Source organism: Odocoileus virginianus, chromosome 17, assembly GCF_023699985.2.
Source record: "Odocoileus virginianus isolate 20LAN1187 ecotype Illinois chromosome 17, Ovbor_1.2, whole genome shotgun sequence".
In the NCBI taxonomy this organism is placed as follows: domain Eukaryota; kingdom Metazoa; phylum Chordata; class Mammalia; order Artiodactyla; family Cervidae; genus Odocoileus; species Odocoileus virginianus.
Window position 1 is genome coordinate 48,872,714 of NC_069690.1, and position 10,249 is coordinate 48,882,962.

The window sequence follows — 10,249 nt, forward strand, 5'->3', positions numbered from 1 at the left end:
CTACTCACAGCCTTTTTTTATCCCAGCATCTAACCAGGTACCATGTTGCCCTGAGTTGTCCTGGCTCCTTAGTCTCCTCAAATTTTTGATGGTTTCTCAGTTTATCCTTTTCCTTTGTCTTCGACACTTTCGAAGAGTCCAATTCAGACATTTTGTGTCAGCTTAGTTCAGTTCAGTTGCTCAGTCATGTCTGACTCTTTGCAACTCCGTGACTGCAGCACGCCAGGCTTCCCTGTCCATCACCAACTCCTGAAGCTTGCTCAAACTCGTGTCCATCGAGTCGGTAATACCATCCAGCCATCTCATCCTGTCATCCCCTTCTCCTCCTGCCTTCAATTTTGGCTCATTCAATGTTTTCTCATGATTAAGATTGGGGATGTAGATTTGGGGAAAGGATACCTACGAGATGGTGTGCCCTTCTCATTGTAGCTTATGATGGGATGTGTGATACCCACCTGTACTAGTTACATTTTTTTGAGTTTTTGGTTTGTTTTTTTTTTTTGGATGTGGGCCATTTTTTAGGTCTTTATTGAATTTGTTACGATATTGCTTCAATTTTATGTTTTGGTTTTTTGGCCACAAGACATAGGATCTTAGCTCACTAGTCAGAGGTTGAACCCGTACCCCCTGCGTTGGAAGGCAGTCTTAACCACTGGACTGCCAGGGAAGTCCCTTTTGGTTATCATTTTAAAGATGGAGATTCCAAAGCTGTCTCTTGCCTAAAGTCACACAGCCAACAAATGGTGGAGGGAGGATTTGAACCTGAGCCATTCTGAACTTTGTGCCACTTCCTTGGTTGGAGAGGAAGAACTGGCCAGTGAGGGAGATAAAAAGAGGCCTGTAGCGTTGAAGTGAAGGGTGGGATGTGGGGAGACCTCATGTCCATATTAGGTTCGTCAGCCAGGGTGATTCACCACCCATGGTCTCTGCCCCACAGCCCTGTCCAGTCTTGTCTTAAATTTCCTGTGTCCGGTGCAAGAGGCAATGAGGGCTCCTCTTTAAATAGATATGGCAAGACCATCGCATGCCCATTAAATGAGGCTGTCTGGTCTTTTCATCCTGGCACTAGAAGCACAGATAATCTGATAATTCAAGAAAGATGCATTTTCCATGAGTGTTCAAGTGATGCAAGAATCCTATAACCGAACCAGCTAATAGTCACAAGGCTATCTGTTCCCCTTCAAACTTCCTGCCTGCACTCTGGGTCTCTCCCTGTGGGATGGCTACAGAGGAGGCTTTCCTTTGCCCACTCTTGACCTTTTTGCCTATCAGTTATCAGCAAAGTCACTATCACTGCATCAGAAACTCCAGAATATCTGAAGTTTCAGAGTAGATGCTCTAAATATGTCTTCTGGGCAGTGGTCAACCAGCATATGTATTTCGTTTGGTCCTCACTTAATTTAAGAAGTTTAAAATTAGTTCACAACATGAAAAAAATCAGGAGCTCATCATAAAAGTCTGGATTTTGGCTTCTCTTGAAAAATCAGATGAGGCAATAAACGGTTTACATTCTCCTCTGGCAGCAAGTGGCGGGAGCTGAGTATGTGGTGCACGCACTCCATTTCACTCTGCTCCTCACCATTCCCTGCTGCTCACAACCCTCAACCTCAGTCACTTGTGTTTGCCTGGATTTTATAGTTGGTTTACACTGTTGCTCTAGTTTCTGCTCTATAGCAACATGAATCAGCTATACATATAGATATATCTGTTTCAGAATCTGTTCCCATATAGGTCATTACAGAGTGTTGAATAGAGTCCCTTGTGCTATACAGTAGGTCCTTATTAATTACCTGTTATATATGAGAGCTCAGTTGGTAAATAATCCACCTGCAATGCAGGAAACCCTGGTTCAATTCCTGGGTTGGGAAGATCTGCTGGAGAAGGGATAGGCCACCCCACTCCAGTATTCTTAGGCTTCCCTTGTAGCTCAATTGGTAGAGAATTCACCTGCAATGCAGGAGACCCTGGTTCAGTCCCTGGGTTGGGAAGATCCCCTGGAGAAGGAAAAGGCTACCCACTCCAGTATTCTGGTCTGGAGAATTCCATGGACTGTATAGTCAATGGCACTGCAAAGAGTCGGACATGACTGATCAACTTTCACTTTCACTTATAGTAGTATGTATATGTCAATACCAGTCTCCCAGTTTATTCTCCTACCCTGCTTTCCCCTTGGCAGCTGTGTTTGTCTTCTACTTCTGTGACTATTTCTGATTTGTAAATAGGTTCATTTGTACTGTTTTTATACTTTTTTTTTGGTTGTGCCTTATGACATGTGGACATCCCCAACCGGGGATCAAACCTGTGCTCCCTGCCATGGAAGCAGACCACTGGAGCACCGGGGAAACCCATGTATCATTTTTTAAAATTCCACATATAAGCAACATCATATGACATTTGTCTTTCTCTGTCTGACTTACTTCACTCAGTACGATAATCTGTAGGTCCATCCTGCCTGACTTCTGAAGGCGTTTGAGTCCACAACCCCTTACAGTTCATTTATTCTCTCAACAAATACTCACTGAGCTCCTGCTCCTACTCAGGCCAAGTTTTGTTGGAGGCTTCCAGATGATCAGCACACACACTAATGATTCTGGAACCATATGGTTAGTCCCCAGTAAACCCTGCTGATAGGAGCATTGAAGCGGGGGCTCCTAGCTCAGCCTGGAGAGAGCTGATGAGGCATACTGCCGGAGACACACATACCTTTAAAGAGCCAGTCGCCTTCTAAGTGAAGTTTGTGGAGGAAAGCTGCTCCCTTTCCTCTGGGGCCCCTGAAGCCGGTCTGAGCCACCTGCCTATCTGGACTCGTCATGCAGTTTACTCTTCAGTGGCTTCATCTCTCTGCTAATTCTTTCTCTCTTTTTTGGTCACACCCCATGGCTTGTGAGCTCTCAGTTCCCTGACCAGGGATTGAACCCTGGGCCCCAGCAGTGAGAGTACTGCATCCTAATCACTGGACCATCAGGGAATTCCCAATTCCCATCGCCTCTCCATAGAGTAGAATTTTCTGCATTTACCTTAGGACCCGGCTGCAGCTCAACGGGGTTCCGAGCATGTGAGAAGGAAGGGTAGAATGCTCAGCTGTGGAGCGAGATGACTTCAGAGCTGGAATGATCTATTGTGTGAATGATGGAGGCTCTGTTCTTTGGAGTTTATTATGGATTAGGAGGTTACTTGAGGCAGGCAGGGGAAAGGGCAAAAGTCTTGGAGTCAGACAGATTTGGTTGAAGCCCTGGTTTTGCCACTTCCCTACTGTGTGATTGTGTGTGGTTACTGACACTCTGTGAGCATCTGTTTCTTCCTGTCTAAAATGGACCAATAGTGTTTATTCACAAAGTTACTGTCAATATCATGTTTAATGTATGGAAGGGCTTCCCAAGTGGCTTAGTGGTAAAGAATCCGCCTGCCAATGCAGGAGACGTGGGTTTGAACTCTGGGTTGGGAAGATCCTCTGGAGAAGGAAATGGCAACCCACTCCAGTATTCTTGCCTGGGAAATCTCATGGACAGTGGATCCTGGTGGGCTCTAATCTATAGGGCGTGACTGAGCACGCATGTGCACATGAGGGTATATATGTGCAAAATGTATGTAAAGTTGCAAGAGCGGTGCTGTGAACATGATACTGAATAAGTTTTCATCATCATTAGAAAAAAAAATACATTCCTTTTTTGGAGGGTGTATAATTCTATGAAATTTTCTGTGCAGATTCAAGTAACTATCATCAAGATTTGAATACAGAACTATTCCATCACCAGTAAGAAACCTTTTCATGATATTCCTTAGTGGTCACACCCTCCCCCCAGCCCTAACCCCTGGCAACCACTGATCTATTTATTCCCTGTCACTATAATTTTGCCACTTCAAGAATCAGAGTATGTAACTTTTTTGAAATGAACACTTTAAAAAGAGCAATCTTATATATATATATTTTGGTGGAGGGCCATGCTGCACAGCTTGCAGGATCTTAGTTCCCCAACCAGGGATCAAACCTGTGCCTTCCTGCAGTGGAAGTGTGGAGTCCTGAACACTGGACCGCCAGGGAATTCCTGAAAAGAGCTGTTTTAAAATATAAATCTATCATAGACAAAAAGGAGCAAAGCCAGCCTTAAGGGCAGGGCTTAATCTTTTTTCTCCTTTTCCAACTTTATTGAAGTATTATTGACAAATTAAAATTGTGTGTAATTAAGGTGTGCCTGTGATGAGTTGATATATGTAGGCATCATGAGGTGAATACTGCGATCAAGATAAGTACCACAACAACCATCTCCAGCATTGTACATTTCCAGTATGTACACTTTAGCAATTGGCTTTTTTTCAGTCAGCATAAAGCCCTAAGATGCCCTCAAGTGGTTTCAGGTATTAGTAGCTCATTCCTTTTTATTGCTGAGCAGTATTCCATTGTATGACTGGCCCACAACTTGTTTATCCATTCACCTGTTGAAGGACATTTGCTTGTATTCAGTTTTTGACTTGTGATGGTTAATTTTGTGTATGTGTGTGTGATGGTTAATTTTTTGTGTCAACTTGACTGGATCACATGGTGCTCAGATATTTGGTCAGATTTGATTCTGATTGTTTCTGGGAGGGTGTTTTGGATGAGTTTAACAATTAAATTGGTAGACTCAATAAAGCAGATGGCTCTCCTTAGTGGGGGTGGTCCTCATTCAATCAGTTGAAGGCCTGAACAGAACAAAAAGGCTGATTTTCCCCCAAATAGAGGGAGTCCTCCTGCCTGACTGCCTTGAGCCGAGATACCGGTTTTTCCCCCCTTTACACTCAAATTGAAACATCAGCTCTTTCTGGGTTTCAGGCCTTCAGACTCAGAGGAACTACATCATTGGTTTTCTTCCGTCTCCAGCTCGTCGACTCCGAAACTTTGACCTTGTCAGCCTCCGTGATCATGTGAGCCAATTCCTTATGAGAAATCTCTCTCTCTCTTAACCTCTCTCTCGACTGGTTCTGTTTCTCTGAAGAATTCTGACTAATACAGGACTATTACAAATAAAACTGCTGTAAACATTGGTATAGAGGACTTTGTATGAACACATTTTCCTTTCTCTGGGATAAATTCCCAGGAGTGCTATTGCTGAATCTTATGGTAAGTATATATTTAACTTTATAAGAAACTGCCAAAGCATTTCCTAGAATGGCCTTGCCATTTTTACCTTCCCACTGTTCATCATTTTTATTAGTTTATGACAGTAGTTAAATTCGTTCAATTTGAAATGGGCTGACATTTTGAAGGCTGGCCATGCAGGGATTTTTGCCCGCTTGTCTTATAAATCAGAGCTATCACATGCATCCTTGTTTTAACTTTCTATTTACTAGCCAAGCACAGAGGTCTGCTGGGTTAGAGATTTGAAATAACAAACCTGGCTGCCTCAGATTTTCTTGGCTGGCACCAGGTCTTGCCAGGCCTTTGAATCAGCTGGGTGCAGGAAAGGGTCACCAGGAAACTCAGGCTGCCGGACCCGACAGGAAGCGTGGGACGAAGCTTACTCTGGGTCTGGCTCGTGGTCAGCCTGGCTGGGGCCTGAGGCTTCCAGGCCGGCTCAGTGTACACTGTCAGGAAACAGCCCCAGCTCTTTAAATCACTCCACCCCTGAAAAATAAATTCATAAACAAGGAAGCTCTGAGCTCCTTCCTTTGAGAAATAGCATCTTATAGCCTGGAAGAAAATCCACTTGCAGAACAGCTATGACCATGTGTCTCTCAGGCTCCATACATTCACAAGTCAGTGACTGTGGCTTTGGGGCTTCTTTTCCTGGAGAAGACTAGTCTGGAGTTGTCTACATATGCTTCGTATCATGAACTTCTCCCTGCTACCCTCCCCGCGTGCCTCCCCCTGAGTTCACTTGTCCAGAAGTATTTTATTTTATTTATTTATTTTTGGCTCCACCATGCAGCATGTGGGATCCTAGTTCTCTGACCAGGAATTGAACCTGTGGCCCCTGCAGTAGAAACAGAGAGTCCCAACCATTGGACCATGAGGGAATTTTTGTCCAGAAGTATTTCTCTTGCCTGTGGTTATGATGGTCTTAGACTATAATTTTAACATATTTCCTTTTGGTATTGATAGATTCAATCAGACATCACAGCTGTATGAACCTTTATAGTTATGTATTGTCTTGATGGAGTCTTCCAATAACCATATGGCCTAGACAGGTCAACTCAAGTCCATTTTATTAGGAATTTCTCAAGACAAGGACTGTGATTCGGGCTTCTCTGGTGGTTCAGATGGTAAAGAATCTGTCCCCAATGAAGGAGACCTGGCCTTCCATCCCTGGGTCAGGAAGATCCCCTAGAGGAAGGCATGGCAACCCATTCCAGTATTCTAGCCAGGAAAATTCCATGGACAGAGGAATCAGGAGGGCTACAGTTCATGTGGTTGAAAAGAGACAGACACAACTGAGCGACTGATGCTTTCACTTTTCAGGACTGAGATTCACAGCTATTCAGGCACTTGGAGTTTCCAGGTGGCACTAGTGGTAAAGGACCTGCCTGCCAATGCGGGAGACGTAAGAGGCGCAAGTTCGATCCCTGGGTCAGGAAGATCCCCTGGAGCAGGGCATGGCAACCCACTCCAATATTCTTGCCTGGAGAATTCTGTGGACAGAGGAGCCTGGTGGGCTACAGTCTGTGGGGTCGAAAAGAGTCATACACGACTGAAGCAGCTTAGCCCACAAGGTTCTTTCCATAGGTCCCACTGTTTGTAGTGGAGCTGGGTGGTGGAGCAAGAAACCAGGGACTCAGGGCTGGTTCAGAATTGTGCCCCTCACTCTGAAGCCTGGAGCTTTACACATGGCCCTTGAACCTTGAAATGTGGCTTGTTCTCACTGAGATGCGTGGCAAGAGCAAAATTCACATCAGCTCTTGATTTAGTGTGAAAAAAGTAATGAAAGTATGTCATTACTGATTTTTTTATATTATCTACAGGCTGAGATGGTATTTTGCATACGCTGGGTTACACAAATATTTTGTAAAAAAATAAGTCTTCCCCCCATTTTTTTTTTCAACATGATTACTAGAAATGTAAGATTGCACATGTCTCACGTTGTACTTCTACTGGACAGTGCTGCTCTAGACCACATCACAGGCATTTTTTCTTAATAGAGGAGAGTTTTAGACATATGATGTCATTATCTTGTAAAAGCGTATTCATCCCCAGTGTCTGCTTTCTGGACAGCATTTATGAAGATTTCTCCTCACCGTCTTGAAGGTCACCCGTCTTTGATAAATGTGGGGGGATGGGAGTTTGTCTCCAAACCGCTCCTGAATAGTTATCCTCTTTCTTTGGGTTCAGATTTTGTCTTTTTGAAAGGTATTTATATATTTTTTGGCTGTGCGGGATCTTCTCTCGTTGTGGAGAGTGGGGTTTGCTTTCTAGTTGTCATGCACGGGCTTCTTCCATTGAGGAGCACAGTCCCTAGAGAGTGCAGGCTTCAGTACTTGCAGCCCCTGGCAGTAGTTGTGGCTCCTGGGCTCTGAGCGCACAGGGCTTAATAATTGTGCATGGGTTTAGTCACTCTGTGGCACGTGGGATCTTCCTGGATTAGGGATCAAACCCATGTCTCCTGCCCTGGCAGGCGGATTCTTTACCACTGAACCACCAGGGAGCCCCAGATTTATTTAATTGCAGTCGAATGTGCATAACATGACATTGACCATCTTCCTCACTTTTAAGTGTACAATTCATTGGCATCAGCTGCATTCGCAACATGTACAACCCTTACCACTTATCCATTTCCAGAACTTTCTTTTATTATCTCAGGACAGGGAGCTCTACTCAAACCTAAATGAGAAGAAAAGCCCAAAAAGAGGGGATATATACATGTGTGTGTGCACGTGTGTGTGTCTGTAGCAGACCCACTTTGCCGTATAGCAGAAACCAATACAGCATTGTAAAGCAACTATACTCCAATAAAATTTGATTTAAAACTTAAAAAATAATAAAATTTTGAAAGTAGGTTAATTAAAATTGGAAGAACTCTGAAATGTTTTCCAAAGTGGCTGCACTATTTTACATTCTCACTAGCAATGTATGAGCGTTCCAGCCTTTCCACGTCCTCACCAACACCTCTTATTATCCATCTATTTGACTATAGCCATCTAGTGGGTGTGAAGTGGTATCTCATTGTGGTTTTGATTTGCATTTCCCTAATGACTATTGTTGCTGAGTGTAATTTTTCCTGTGCTTATTGGCCACTGGTGTCTCTTCTTTGGAGAAATGTCTGTTCAGGTTCTTCACACGCTTTCTAGTTAGGTTTTTTTTGTCATTTTATTGCTGAGTTGTAAGAGTTCTTTGTGTATTTTGCATTCCAGGCTCTTATCTGATACATAATTGCAAATATTTTCTCTCATTCTGTGGGTTTTCTTTTCACTTTCTTGATAGTATCCTTAGAAGCACAAAAATTTTAAATTGAAATAACGTCCAGTCTATCTATTTTTAACGTTATTGCTGTGCTTTTGATGTCATGTCTCAGAAATCACTGTCTAATCCAAAGTCACAAAGATTTATGTCTATGTTTTCTCCTAGGAGTGTTATAGCTTTAGCTCTTACAGTCAACTCTTTGATCCATTTAAAAAAATTTTATATATGATGTGTGGTAGGAGATTCTTTGGAAAAGACCCTGATGCTGGGAAATATTGAAGGCAGGAGGCGAAGGGGACGACAGAGGATGAGATGGTTGATGGCATCACCCACTCGATGGACGTGAGTTTGAGCAAGCTCTGGGAGTTGGTGATGGACAGGGAAGCCTGGTATGCTGCAGTCCGTGGGGTTGAAAAGAGTCTGACACGACTGAGTGACTAAACTGAACTGAAATGAGGGGATTCAGCTTCATTTTTTCGCATGTGGATATCCATTTATAGAAAAGATTAATCTTTCCTTCATGGACACTCTTTTTTTTTTTTTGCCACAACCCACAGCATGTGGGATCTTAGTTCCTCTTCTCAGCATGAACCTGTGCCCCCTGCAGTGGTAGCCTAGAGTCTTAATGACTGGACCACCTGGGAAATCCCTGTCTGGGCACTCTTGTTGAAAGTCAATTGACCTTAAGTGTAAGGTTTATTTCTGGACTCTCAATTCTGTTCTGTTGATCTGTATGTCTATCCTTATGCCAGGAGGACACTGCCTTGATTACTATAGCTTTGCAGTAAGTTTTGGAATTGGGAGGTCTTTGTTCTTTTATTAGGATTATTTGTCCTTTCTATTTCACTATGAGTCTTCCAGACAGCTTGTCAATTTCTGCAAAAAAGGGCTCCATTTAAAAAAAAATTGTTAAACATTTCAAGCAAAGTTCAGAATTTACTATAGTATTCTCTGCACCTGCTATCTGAGTGACTTTTAACATTTTGCTATATTTGCTTTCAATTTTTTATTTATTTTTAAGGCAATGAGGCATCAGTCTGCTACTGTTATTACTCCTGCATTGTAACTCTCACCAGTCTTGTTACCTTTCCTCCCTTCTCCGGAGATAACTACTCTTCTGAATTTCTATAATGGTCTTCATATTTCTACAACATATATAGCATCTGCAAATATAAAATTGTTGTTTGAGCTATTTATTAACTTTAGTTAATTTACATTAGGTATCTTATACTTCAGCATGCTCTCAAATTTATGTTTTTGAAATTTATTCATGAGGATATAGGATGCTATTGTTCTTTTTTAAGTTCCTGCATGGTATTTCGTTGTATAATTCTACTGCAAGTTATTTATCCAACATTTTATTGATAGATAATTAATTTAGTTGTTTTTATTTTTGTGGTTTTGCAATTATGGAGTTGCAATGGACATTCCTGTTTCTCCCATTTTGGGTGAGTGAGAGAATGCTCATGGTGTGTACCCAGAAGTGAAATTGCTGGATTGAAGAATTTGTTCACCATTGTACTAGCCATGGCCAATGTTTTATTCACTTTACACTCTCGCCAACAGTGCAAGTGAATTCCTATTTGTGCACATCTTTGCCCACCCTTGGCAGTCTTTTAAATTCTTGCCCATCTGAAGGATGTAAAGTGGTCTTTCAGGGTGGTTTTAATTTGCATTTTCCTGTTGATGAGTTTCGGAACTCTTTCCTCACACCCTTGACCATTTTCTGTTTCCTTTGGGTTGTTAGTCATTTTCTTCTTGCCTTATTAAGAATTCTTTAAACCTTCTGAAAATAAATCTGAAAGTCTGTGGCTTTATTTTCACTGTGATTATAAACTTTTATTTTCCTTTATCTCTCTTTTTAAAAACTATTTTTTA

At 42.4% G+C, this 10,249-nt stretch overlaps 1 non-coding gene across 1 annotated transcript; it reads right to left on the reverse strand.

Annotated features, from left to right (window-relative positions):
- Positions 1–2,895: 2,895 nt before the first annotated feature.
- TRNAE-CUC (transfer RNA glutamic acid (anticodon CUC)) lies at positions 2,896–2,968 on the reverse strand. Its single transcript has one exon. It is a non-coding gene; the product is annotated as a tRNA-Glu (tRNA).
- Positions 2,969–10,249: the final 7,281 nt, after the last annotated feature.